This window comes from Podarcis cretensis (assembly GCF_951804945.1).
Source record: "Podarcis cretensis genome assembly, chromosome: 3".
NCBI classification, from domain to species: Eukaryota; Metazoa; Chordata; class Lepidosauria; order Squamata; family Lacertidae; genus Podarcis; species Podarcis cretensis.
The window spans coordinates 33,310,315-33,323,964 of NC_137172.1; the positions used below are offsets into that span (position 1 = coordinate 33,310,315).

Below are 13,650 nucleotides of genomic sequence, written 5' to 3' on the forward strand. Positions count from 1 at the left end.
CTGACCTTCTGATCTGCAAGTCCTAGGCTCTGTGGTTTAACTCACAGCACCACCCGCGTCCCAGTTCTATTATTCTATGCATTTACCTGTTTTGCAGGTAAATGCCAGCCTGTATCCTCCCTCCCTCCACTTTAATTATATTTACAATGCTGGGGGAAAATCCAGCAAAACAACAACCACAACTTGTTGCCAGTGCCCCATCTGTGATCTCTGACTGGCCCTTTACAATACGAAGTCCTTGTCTAGAATCCTCCTCAGAGCCAACCAGGTCAAGCTGGATTTATTTTGGAACATACAGATCTAGAGCTCAGCAGAAATGTTGTAGCTGGACAGAAGATTAGAGCTGTGAACTCTTTTTTGACCTTTGATTCCCTCAGGGGGGAAAGTTCAAGGTAAAAGAGGAGGGGAAAAACACCTGCCAAGATTTAGGACTTAGATTGGATTTGCAAAGGTTATCTCTGGAAGCAGCAGCTGTTGGCTTTGTGTCTTCCCCTTCCAAGAAGACTGACTTGTGCTAAAAAAACAGAGAAGTGGAGAATATTCTTCAACGTGCAAAAGCAACCACAGTTTCAGTTCTGCTTCCCAAATCTTTGTAGGGTCGACCAGAACCTATTGATGACATATTTTGTCATATTCTGTCAGATGTGGCTTCAAAGGACAGAGCATTTTGCTCAGATTTACTAAGTTCCTTTCCGCATAGTCTTAAACTGTGCTTTAAGTTTATGTGTGTGCTGATTTTACCTCTGCAGCCAATCTATGCTGCAGTGTTGCATCATAAAAAGAGTGGTTCCCTCCTTTGTTGTTGCTTTTGTTTGATGCAAACTACAGAAATTGCAGGGGCACAGATGAAATCACAGTGGAATAAAGGTAAAGGTTCCCCTGCCCGTACGGGCCAGTCTTGACAGACTCTAGGGTTGTGCGCTCATCTCACTCTATAGGCCAAGAGCCAGCGCTGTCCGCAGACACTTCCGGGTCATGTGGCCAGCGTGACAAGCTGCATCTGGCGAGCCAGCGCAGCACACGGAACGCCGTTTACCTTCCCGCTGGTAAGCGGTCCCTATTTATCTACTTGCACCCGGGAGTGCTTTCGAACTGCTAGGTTGGTAGGCACTGGGACCAAACGGCGGGAGCGCACCCGACCATGCGATCAGCAAGTCCTAGGCGCTGAGGTTTTACCCACAGCGCCACCCGCGTCCCTCACAGTGGAATAGCTGCAGCCAGAAAACTTTTTAAAAAAAACCACACTGCAAACCTGCATCAAACTCAAATTCTTATTCAGGTCTCTTGCACACTCCTTGTCTGCCAACCAGACCAGACCTCCTTGGCAGAATGTATGACTTATATCAGATATTTGGAACTGATTATGATTCAGTGTTCTCCCATTGGACCATGACAATTCATGTTCAAGAGAGCCAAATCATAACAACACCATCATGACTTCTCACCATCATTTGGCCAGCAATTCACCCCAACATTCCAACCATTTGGAAGTTTCTGCTCTTAATTAATTAGCTGCCTAATGCCATAGTTGTGGAATGTTTCTCATCATCAGATAAACTTAATTAGGACTAGTCTAAATACCACTATGCAGTCCAGTAATTAGAGCTCTCCTTTCTCTTTTTATTCGGCTGCCAGCATACTTAAGAACCTGTGACCTTGATCAAATCAGTTTGTGGCCAACTCATCATAAAACCCAACAGGCTTTCTTTCTCAATAGAACAAGCTTTGTAATGCAAAACTTCTGATTCAGCTCATCCCATCCGCTTACTGCTTCTCTCAGCCCACAACCAGCCACACAATTGCTGCTTTAGATTCATGTTGATAGGAGACCAGGGAAGCAAGCTGTTTTGTTATGATAGGAGAAGGCTCTAGCCATGTGGTCTGTGTGTGTTTCACAGCATGGCCTAGAATTACAGGGCAAGATTTAGCATCCACTCCAAGCGCAGGTGGACTTAGGACTCAGGGTGGGTGCTTTCATATGCGTTAATACAACATCTCTCCCTTGCATGCCTAAGAACAATATGGCACTTCCTCTCTCCTTTATGTTCCAGAAACCACTCATGATAAGGAAAAGAAGAAATACTTCATAGAATAAAAAGATAGGTTCACTTCTATCCCCACCTGTTTTGCAGAGGCACCATGCATCTATGTATAATCCAGCTATTTTGGAAAGCTAGATGGTATTCCAACTCCAAGATGAGAGCTGATTGATATGGTCTGACTACCTTTCCAAAACCTAGACAGCATCTTAAAAAGCAGAGACATCACCTTGCCAACAAAGGTCTGTATAGTTAAAGCTATGGTTTTCCCAGTACTGATGTATGGAAGTGAGAGCTGGACCATAAAGAAGGCTGATCGCCGAAGAATTGATGCTTTTGAATTATGGTGCTGGAGGAGACTCTTGAGAGTCCCATGGACTGCAAGAAGATCAAACCTCTCCATTCTTAAGGAAATCAGCCCTGAATGCTCGCTGGAAGGACAGATCCTGAAGCTTAGGCTCCAATACCACAGGAGGTTTGATCACAGGGAAGGAACATATCTGTCAGTCAGTGTAGCACTTCTGAGATTGCTGGACCCAAAGGCCTGACACAATATAAGGCAACTTCCTAAATCCCTAAAGTTTCTCTTTTTTTAATGTATTGGTCATATGATGAATGTACTTCAGTTGGATCAGAGAATTATAAAAGGACCCTGAGGAACATCTAGTCCAACCCACTGTAATTCAGGAATATGCAGCTTCTCCCATACAGGGATTGAACCAACAACCTTGGCATCATCAGCACCACACTCTAACCAACTGAGCTATCCAGATATATTGGTTGACTCCAACATCTTGCTGTTGTGTTCTTATTTATGGATTTAAATAAAGCACTTACAAATAGACTCTTCTTTCACTCCAGAAAATCCAGTTCCAACCACCCTAGCCCTGCCTTAAAAAAAAAAAAAAACACCACCAATGTAAACCCTCAGAATTCAACAATGAGTGTAACATTATAGGACAATAAATGTTGACGTTTCAACAGACTGTGTTGCAAAATGCTAAATATGTGGAACCTCCTTGTTTGCTTCCTTTGTCAGCAGGAGATGTGTTTCTGCCCCAGACTTGCTGTGGCTTGTTGCCTTCTTCATCTAGACTCACTTGTGGTCTCTCTTGTGTCATTCAGTTTGTATTATCCTGGGGTAAATCATCAGGTGCCGAAAATATTGCAAATGCATGGGTGCATCCAGTTTGGAAGGAGTATGCATCCACATGCAACACATCAGTGATAGCTGGTGTCTATTGACACTGGTAGGGCAGAAGACCAGGACGCCTACTGTAGGTAGAGCCAAAGCCCATAACTGGCAAAGACAATAAATCAGGGGTCAGCAACCTTTTTCAGCTGTGGGCCGGTCCACTGTCCCTCAGACCTTGTGGGGGGGCCAGACTATATCTTGAAAAAGAATATGAATGGATTCCTGTGCCCCACATATAACCCAGAGATGCATTTTCAATAAAAGCACACATTCTACTCATGTAAAAACACGCTGATTCCCAGACCATCCGTGGGCCGGATTGAGAAGGTGATTGAGCCAGATCTGGCCCCCAGGCCTTAGGTTGCCTATCCCTGCAATAAATCCTAGTTTCATCTCCATCCTCCTTCCTGTCGAGGTCTGCAAGTGGTTACGCTGAGACAAAGAAGATGCTCACAGCCAGTGCCACCCCCTGGGCTGGTTCTTTGGGAGAAGGCAGGCACTTCTGGTTGAAGTCACTTTGAGTTCACCTTTGTGAAAAAAGCAAGCAAGCAAATAAATGGTATGAAAATCCAGATAGGAGAAGTGCATCAGTTGAATACCTGAAGGAGCCTCTCCACTCCCATTGTTCAGCCCAGACACTGAGATCCAGCGCCGAGGGCCTTCTGGCGGCTCCCTCATTGCGAGAAGTGAGGTTACAGGGAACCAGACAGAGGGCCTTCTCAGTAGTGGCGCCCACCCTGTGGAACACCCTCCCTTCAGATGTGAAGGAAATAAGCAACTATCCTATCTTTAAAAGACATCTGAAGGCAGCCCTGTTTAGGGAAGTTTTTAATATTGAATGCTGTACTGTTTTTAACATTTGATTGGGAGCCGCCCAGAGTGGCTGGGGAAACTCAGCCAGATGGGCAGGGTGTAAATAATAAATTATTATTATTATTATTATTGTTGTTGTTGTTGTTATTATTATTATTATTATTAGTTATTATTAGTTATTATTATTTGTTATTATTATTATTATTATTTAATTGGGAATTATTGGATTTAGGGACAGCAGTAGTTGGAGGAGGGGGGCCTCATGGATGAGGGGGAATTAAAGTATATACAAGGGGTTCACTATCCACATTAAGCCAAGGTATGGATAGGGCCCTTTGACAGCCTTCTCCATGAATTGGTCTAATCCTCTTCCAAAGCTACCCAAGTTGGTGATCATCGCTGCCTCCTATGACAGCAAGTTCCATAGTTTAACTATGCCCTGTGTAAATAAATTATTGTTTTCTCTGTCCTGAATCTTCCAGCTGCCTTGGATGTCCATGAGTTCTGGCGTCATGAGAGACGGAGAAAAGCTTTTTTATTGTTATCATGAATTATCAGTAATGTTCCATCTCAGAAACCATTTCCCTGATTTGCTTGGGACCTGCTGGGAATTATTTCTGGTAACAAGTTCATACCAAGCTTGACTGTTCAAGTATGACATATGTAAAACAATAACTTTATGGAAAAATGAACCAGTGCTTTAGTACATGAGATGGACCAATTAAATCTGCAATCCTTAAATAATATTGGATAATATATTCCCCAAAGATATGTGGGACTACTCTTTATGCAAATAGTCTCAACCCTGATGCTGTACAAATGAAGATCCAGCTGTTGAAACTCAGCCGTCAGGGTAAATGATCTTATGAACAAAGACAATACAAAGCTAAAGTCCAAATTCAACACACCAAAAGGTTAAGAAAAATATCCACTTAAAACAAGATGTCTGAATAATATTGATTCCAGCTGGGAGAAAAGAAAACCATTCAGCTATATAAAATACTGGAAATTAACTTCAAAAACCCTGACATGCAGCTCTGTGGATACAGAGACAGATGGGGAAACTTGGTATTTAAAGTTGATCTTTCTGAATGAAAGTTCTTTATGAAGTATGTCTAACCTATTGCTCTACAAATATTCCACTTAACACATGCATATCACACATACACAGAAAGATTGACAGAGGTGCATGACAACTCTCTATGGTTTGTTGTTATTTCTAGGCTGCAATCCTAAACCAACTTACTTGGGTGTAAGCCCTGCTGAGTTCAAAGGGGGTTCCTTATGAGTAGACATGTACAGCATTGTACTGCAAAAATGTAAATGTTTGAATATTATTAAATACAAACAGTTTGAGATATAATGGCTTCTTGGATATATATTTATATTCAATCACAAAGGAATACAAACCGATATAACTGTAGGTAGAAGACACAACTGCTCTGAGATCATAAGCAAATTCCTTGTGTTTACACGTATTCTATAATAAAAGAGCAAATACACAAATACATTGTCCAACTTCTTTTAATTCTAGCATATTGCTCCACAGCTTGCCATGTGTTTGTGGCAGTATTCTCATTTGGTTGTCTCTCATTTGGAAAATGAGAATACAGTGGTACTTCTGGTTAAGAACTTAATTTGTTCTGGAGGTCCATTCTTAACCTGAAACTGTTCTTAACTTGAAGTACCACTTTAGCTAATAGGGCCTCCTGCTGCCGCCGCACCGCTGCTGCACAATTTCTGTTCTCATCCTGAAGCAAAGTTCTGAACCCGAGGTACTATATCTGGGTTAGCAGAGTCTGTAACCTGAAGTGTCTGTAACCTGAAGCGTATGTAACCCAAGGTACCACTGTATGCCAACCTGCATAAAAAGAGTTGGGGTCTGCAGTTATTTTAGTTACTTTGATTGGGCATATCAATTTATCTGCTAATGCAGGCATAGGCCAACTCAGCCCTCCAGATGTTGTGGGACTACAACTCCCATCATCCCTGACCACTGGTCCTGTTAGCTAGGGGTGATGGGAGTTGTAGTCCCAAAACAGCTGGAGGGCTGAGTTTGCCTAGGCAATGGTCCAAACACGACTATACTGTGCATCAGCTGAGAGTCTTTCAAGTATTCACCAACATCACGCCATTTTAAGCCTGGCAGCAACCAAGAGGGAAAATTAGTAGTTCCTTACAGTGTTCGCTGATTAGTCTTTTTATTTTATTTTATATTTTCTAATTTATTTAGCTAGCTAACTGCCCATCTGAGTGGGTTAACCCAGCCACTCTGGGCAGCTTACAATTCTACTCCCACCTGCCTACACCTGTGTGTGTGTGTGTGTGTGTGTACGTGCACCTAAGGATTACACTTCAAGCATCTAATGAAGTGGATTCTGGTCCACAAAAGGACATGCTATTATACAGTTATTTAAGGTGCCACAAGACTGTTTTATTTCAGAGGAGAAGGCCAATGATCAAAACATCCCTTTGAGAATAAGACTGAGATACAAATGTAACAAATAAAATTAAAGTGTCGACTTTTATTTAGCTGTTGCAATCTGAATTGTCAACATGCTTTCTGTTTTAAACACGAATTCAGAAGCAGGGTGTTTGATAGCCCCAATAGTAGAGACCCAAACGAACAATGCAATATTGACTTCATGTTTACTCAGAAGTAAGTCCCACTGAATTCAGTGGTTCTTGTCTGGGAAATGATCTATAGTGAACTGAAAAAGGTACTTAAGTACACTTTCCCTAAGAAACCAGAGGCCTTTCTCCTGGGCATAGTCGGCCAATTGGTGTTAAAGAAGGATAGAACATTTTTTATGTATGCTACAACAGCAGCAAGAATACTCATCGCCAAGTACTGGAAGACACAAGATCTACCCACCGTGGAAGAATGGCAGATGAAAGTGATTGACTATATGGGTCTGGCAGAGATGACGAGCAGAATCCGAGACCAGGGAAGAGCAACGGCGGAAGAGGATTGGAAAAAATTTAAAGACTATCTAAAGAAACATTTAAAAATTAGAGAATGATAGATTGATGTTGGATGAGAAAAATAGGTGTTAACAGCGGTAATGGTCAAGTTAAAAGAAAATGAGCGTTATTAAAATTAAGGTGAAAGTAAGGGAGGGATTTGTTAATTAATTAATTAGACATGAGAATGCAGAAAGGGGAGGTATGAGGAAGTCGCGAAAAAAAGGTATATGAAATCAAGAGGTGAAATTATATGTGTGGTATGTCCTATATTGTTATTTTTTTATGTTTGTTTTGATAAAAATTTGTGGAAACTTCAATAAAAATTATTTTTTTTAAAAAAATGAATTCAGTGGTTCTTGCTCCCAGGTAAGTAGGGTTAGGATTGCAGCCTTATTTTATTGGCTGCCTGCTCTAAAAGTAAATAATTGGCAAGTGTGGCAGAGAACTGGGAATTATAGGTCAGGGGCTGCATACTTTGGTGGCCAGCACGCTGGATGTCAAGCAGGGAAACTGATATTTGCTTCTTTCTGTGTGGCTATTTGTTTACGCTTCTCTCTGCGAAATGAAAACGAAGGGACTGCCAAGTCACTTCGTGTATACTTTTAAGCGATTAGTTGCAACATACATTTTTAACCCTATTTGAAGTAACAAGAGGAGTATCCTAAAAAAAGAGATTTAAAACCCATCAACCTTTTATCTTTGCCTTTTCGCGTCACACCATTTCTCTTGCAAATTATCCGCCCTGCAGTTAACCCCATTAACACAGGAAACTTCCAAGCGTCTCCCCCCTTCCCTGTACCAACAAGCACTGCACTGAAATGCCCTGTGCAGATACGTGCAGGGAGACACGTAACTTCAGGGTGGCCGACAGGAGCTTTTGGGAAGGCGGCCTTTGTTAGACAGGGAGTCCGGGAACCCCGGCTTTGTCCGAGGGCGGGGACGACGCAGCACAACCCCGGGGGGGGGGGGAAGACGCGCACGGCGGCAACAGCAACGTGCCCCGCTGCACATGCACACCGACCCTCCTCCTCCTCCTCCTCTCCGGGTCCATGCCCAGCCCTCCCGCCACCCCTTCGGAGCGAGCAGCGCAAGAAGGACGGGATGTGCGAGAGGCGGCGGGAGGGAACGGACGAGAGGACACGCCGCCTCGGGATTGGCGGAAGCTCCGTCCGCCCCGGCTTCCCATTGGCCAGAGCGCGGGCCCCACGAGCCGAACACGCTCCCGGCGGCTTGGCAACCTCGGCTCTCGCGCTAATCCCCGGGCAGGGGAGGGCGGTGGTTTCGGCAGAGCCAATAGGCGCGCCAGGGGCGGAGCCTGGCCGCGGGGGTCTCCAGCCGACGGGGCGGTGCGGGAAGGTTGGGGGGGGGGGGGGCGGGCGGAGGGAAACGCGAGTTGGTAAACAAGCTCGCGCACCTCGTGGTGCTGCGGGGCGGAGGCGAGCGGAGTCGCCGAGCGGGCACGACGTTGCTGCTGCTGCTGCTGCTGCGAAGCTCTCCTGCCTGGGGAGGTAAGTGAGCGAGGGGTACGTCGGGGAGCGGGCCCCTTGCATTTTGCATGGCGGGTGGGGGAGAGGGGGAGCGGTGAGGGGCGCGCTTGCGCCAGCGGAGAAAGGTGGGAGCCCGTCCCCATGCACGAGGCCCCAAAAAGGGGGGAGCCCTTTCCAGTGGGCGACATCTCCCTCTAAGCCAGAGGTCAGCAAACTTTTTCAGCAGGGGGCCACTCCACTGTCCCTCTGACCTTGTGGGGGGCCGGACTAGATTTTGAAAAAAACAATGAATTCCTATGGCCCACAAATAACCCAGAGATGCATTTTAAATAAAAGGACACGTTCTACTCATGTAAAAACACGCTGATTCCCGGACCTTCCGCGGGCCTTACTTTGCCTATCCATGCACGCACCCCTCCCCACGCAAGGTAGGGCCGGATCCCTGCGGGGAGACCTTAAGTGGCGCCGGGCCAGATGCGCTCGGTTAACGGGGGGGGGGGGAGAGGCTTTTGGCTCCTCTTTGCAGCCGCGCTCCGAGTCGCCCTCTCAAGTGCTTGCGGGCGAAGCGAGCGGGACGACCCCGGGGCTGCACGTCCGTGGCGCTGCCGCTAACGGGGAGTGGAAGGGCCGCAGCTCGCTCCGGACACGGTCTTTGCAGCGCCGGAGCTGGAAACGGGAGGCGTGGCGCTCTTTCCTGCTTTTCTCGTCCGTGGGGCGGCAGCAGCAGCAGCAGCTGCTGCTGCAACCCCCATCCGTGTACCTTGTATTTGTTAATGTCCATCATCCCAATCTGAAGCCCTTCCCCAAATCTCCCCAGGCCTGCTCTTTTCTTTTTATTGGACGGGGTTTTTCACTGTTAAAATATATGTAGCGTATTTCAAATTGTCTGGTTGTCAGATGGAAGGGCTCGGTCTGAAACCATTTTACGCCCGCCAAGGAAATGCTTAGAAAGCGTCGATAGAAACAAAGAAGGCAAAACCACTAGATCTGGAGGATTCAAGCTGTGCAGGCCAGTAAGTTGGGGTGGGGAGAGAGGAGGAAATTCTCTTTTGAAGTCCCCTTCCAGAAAACTATTAGTTTGGTTTTCAGAAGCCACATGCTATGTGGCAGGCGATCCTGAATGCAAAAAGTAGCTATATTTCCCCCCATAAACATATGGAACCATTTTTCCTTGCTAGGTTAGGTTTCTTAATTTTTTATGCATTCCTTTCCACCAAAAAGGCCACAAAATGATTTGCAACTAAAGTAAAAATTCTATAGTAAACTCACATAAACATTACTGTAAATAAATTTAACCATACAATATGTTATTATAGTGCAATATAGTAATAATGATTATATCAAATGTCCCGATGATGTCCAAATGACCTTGAAAACAAAAATGTATTTGTCACAGGCCTCCTTAAACAGTGGGCCTTATTAAACAGGCTACTTCCATAATCAGGGCCTACTTCAGAGAAGGCCCATTTTCTTGTCACCCTCCAGTTGTGGAGGTGGCATGTAGAGAAGAGCTTCAGATAATAACCTCTGGGTCCTGGCAGGTTCATATGCGGAAAGGTGGTCTTTTAGATATAGTGGACCCGAATTGTATAAGGCTTTAAAGGTCAAAACCAGCAATTGGTCCCAGAAACAAATTGGCAGCCAACACAGTTGGGTCAGAACCAGTGTTACATGTTTCCACCTTTACGTTTTGGTTAACAGTTTACCTCTGCCAAATAGTCCTGCACTAGCTGTAGCTTCTGACCTGTCTTCAAAGGCAGCCCCACATACAGTGCATTGCAGTAGTCTAACCAGGAGGTAATCAGAGCGTAGACAACTGAAACCAGGTTATCCCTGTCCAGGTAGGGTTGCAACTGTGCTATTGGTCAAAGTTGCTAGAAGGCATTCTGTGCCACTGAACTTGCTTGTGCCTCCACTGATGGTGTTGGATACAGAAGTATCCCCAAGCTACACACCTGCTTCTGTGATTCTTCAAGGGGAGTGTGACCATTCAGAGCAGCGTGCATTCCACTAGTGCCACCCTTTCTCACTTCTGGCCTCTCCCACTCCCCCAACTTCCCACACTTTTATTTGGGTTGTTCCCATTGCTTGAGTGTCACAGATTTGAATTTGCCAGCTGTCTCTGTGCAACATGTCCATCTTGAGCCTAAAGATAATATGCACTAAGGCAATCCTCTTTCCAATCAGCCTGATTAACCTTGCCTTGCTCCTGAGGTGAGCCAGCTCTGTACCATTGACCCAGAGCTGCTTGTATGACTTGGTGGCACAAACCTAAATACTCTGCATTGCAAAAAGCCTCAGACAGAAAAATGAAAGGTTTCTTTTGGTATACAGTGGTACCTCGGGTTACATACGTTTCAGGTTACATACGCTTCAGGTTACAGACTCCGCTAACCCAGAAATAGTGCTTCAGGTTAAGAACTTTGCTTCAGGATGAGAACAGAAATTGTGCTCCGGCGGCGCAGCCTCAGCAGGAGGCCCCATTAGCTAAAGTGGTGCTTCAGGTTAAGAACAGTTTCAGGTTAAGAATGGACCTCCGGAACGAATTAAGTACTTAACCCGAGGTACCACTGTATTGAATAAACGTATATTAAGAGTATACTTAATAAATGTAGTGAGAGCACAGCATAATTCCCCATTGCATTGAGAAGAAGTGAAGAAAAGCACAATTTACCTGCTGTGTATTAGCGGCAATGAGATGGTGACTGAACATTTTAAGTGAGTGATGTCAGTGTTTGTTTAACGCACCTGCTGTGTAGGTTGTGGCTCTTGCTGGTTGCCTGATGTACACAGTGTGTCTGCTTGGATTCCAAACACGATGAATTGGTGTTCCTTCCAGTGATTAGGGTAAATTAGGGAGAGCCAGTGTGGTGTAGTGGTTAAGAGCGGTGGACTCGTAATCTGGTGAACTGGGTTCGCTTCCCCGCTCCTCCACATGCAGCTGCTGGGTGACCTTGGGCCAGTCACACTTCTCTGAAGTCTCTCAGCCCCACTCACCTCACAGAGTGTTTGTTGTGGGGGAGGAAGGGAAAGGACAATGTTCGCCGCTTTGAGACTCCTTAGGGTAGTGATAAAGCGGGATATCAAATCCAAACTCCTCTTCTTCTTCTAAATGTGAACATCTAAGGGCTGTGATTCATATTTTTCTGTGTTTGCTGTGGAAATAGCTCCTTCGTCTATGCTCTCTTGATCTGCTTAATACTTGGTATCCCCCTTCTTGCAAATCCTGCATTCTGTCACTTGAGCAAGTGAAAGGGAAGAGGGAGGGGACTTATTTTGTCTCAGGTGTTCATAAGAGCTTAGGAAGAGTCCTACTGGATCAGGCCAATGGAACGTCTAGTCTAGCATCCAGTTTTCGCATTGGCCTGCCAGATGCCCATGGGAAGCTTGCAAGCAGAATATAGTTTATTAGCCAGAGGAATTGAAAACTTCCCTTAACTTCATGTGCACAGATCTTGGCTCTACTATGACCAGCCTTGCAGATAAGTGTGCAGAAATGACTACTGCACAAACATCTTACTACCTGTCCCAGATGTGTTAGTGGCATAAATGGACTGCATAGAGGAAAAAGATCCTAACAAAGAAAAAACCTGCCTGTCTGATGATCACCTGGAGGCAAGGGTGTTGCTAGGTACTTCAAAGACTTTGGTCACAGACCTGCACTTGCCTCTGGGAGAATTTAGTTGGCTGGCTGAGTGTTTTTTTATTGACTTGGTAGTCTTAGGTGTAACTTGCCCTATAAAGACATGTTTATAAACAGTAAAATGAAACAAAGCAACAATTCTTAAATCCCTTCTCCCAGTATAAAAACAACAGCAATAAAGATAGCATTATCCTATATACCGTATTTTTTGCTCTATAAGACTCACTTTTTCCCTCCTAAAAAGTAAGGGGAAATGTGTGTGCGTCTTATGGAGCGAATGCAGGCTGCACAACTATCCCAGAAGCCAGAACAGCAAGCGGGATTGCTGCTTTCATTGTGCAGCAATTCCTCTTGCTGTTCTGGCTTCTGAGATTCAGAATATTTTTTTTCTTGTTTTCCTCCTCCAAAAACTAGGTGCGTCTTGTGGTCTGGTGCGTCTTATAGAGCGAAAAATATGGTAGTTACTTTACAGCAGCAAACAGTTGAACAGTAGATGCTTGCTCACATAAAAACATTTTTGGAGCAGCCGGCCAGGTCTCTGAGGCTAATCTTAAAGCTCTGGCAGGCTTCTTTGAGGGGAAAATGCATAGTTCTTAAGATAAAATGGAACTTGGAAGACAGAGTTATCTACCATCTTTCTTGGTAGAAGTCAGTGGTTTTGTTTTGTTTTTTAACAGCCTAAGAGGCTAGCCTTTACATGCTTGCCAGGAGAGATTAGGGCCTTTCTCTTCTGCAGCCAACATAGAATCATAGAACCCCTGAATTTTGTAGGACTTGCTTCTGAGTAGGGATTGCATTGCTCAAATGCAACCTTTATTGGATCAAAAATATAAAGCAGCCTCACCATCTTTGAACTATAACTGCTGGCTGAGGCTGATGGGAGTTGTAGCCTCAAAAATCTGGAGGGAACCTGCGGGGAAAATGTGGGGCATAAGAACAACAACAACAACCGGGTTGGGGAAGGCTGATGTTAAAGTTCATTATTGGAGTCTGTTACTGTATTGCAGGGGCCAGCAAACTTTTTCAGCAGGGGGCCGGTCCACTGTCCCTCAGACCTTGTGGAGGGCCGGACTATATTAGAAGGGAAAAAAAGAATGAATTCTTATGCCCCACAAATAACCCAGAGATGCATTTGAAATAAAAGGACACATTCTACTCATGTAAAAACACGCTGATTCCCGGGCCATCCACGGGCCGGATTTAGAAGGCGATGGGGCCGGATTCGGCCTCCAGGCCTTCGTTTGCCTACCCATGCTGTATTGTTTCAGCTTTTATGTGATGTGTGCCAAGTTGTAGAACTCTGCTTAACATCATCTTTGTGGAAAGCTGCTTGTGCTCTTAGTTTTTGTTCTAGAGGGAAACCAGATGCTGCTTATTAGTCTTGCAGACTGACAGCAGTTGAACTTTTAAAGTCTTACTTTCTACTTCATTGATGTTACTACGTTAGATACGCATTCACCAGCCATGGGCAGCCAAAGGGGTTTCTCTGTGTCAGAGAGTTGTGGG

The 13,650-nt window shown here is 45.0% G+C and overlaps 1 protein-coding gene across 1 annotated transcript in view; it reads left to right on the forward strand.

Moving 5' to 3' along the window:
* Positions 1-8,383: 8,383 nt before the first annotated feature.
* Positions 8,384-13,650, forward strand: part of COQ8A (coenzyme Q8A) — a 70,622-nt gene continuing 65,355 nt past the window's right edge. Inside the window, exon 1 of the mRNA XM_079969256.1 lies at positions 8,384-8,522. The gene's annotated coding sequence lies outside the window, so the exon portion shown is untranslated. The remainder of the gene's footprint in view (positions 8,523-13,650) is intronic.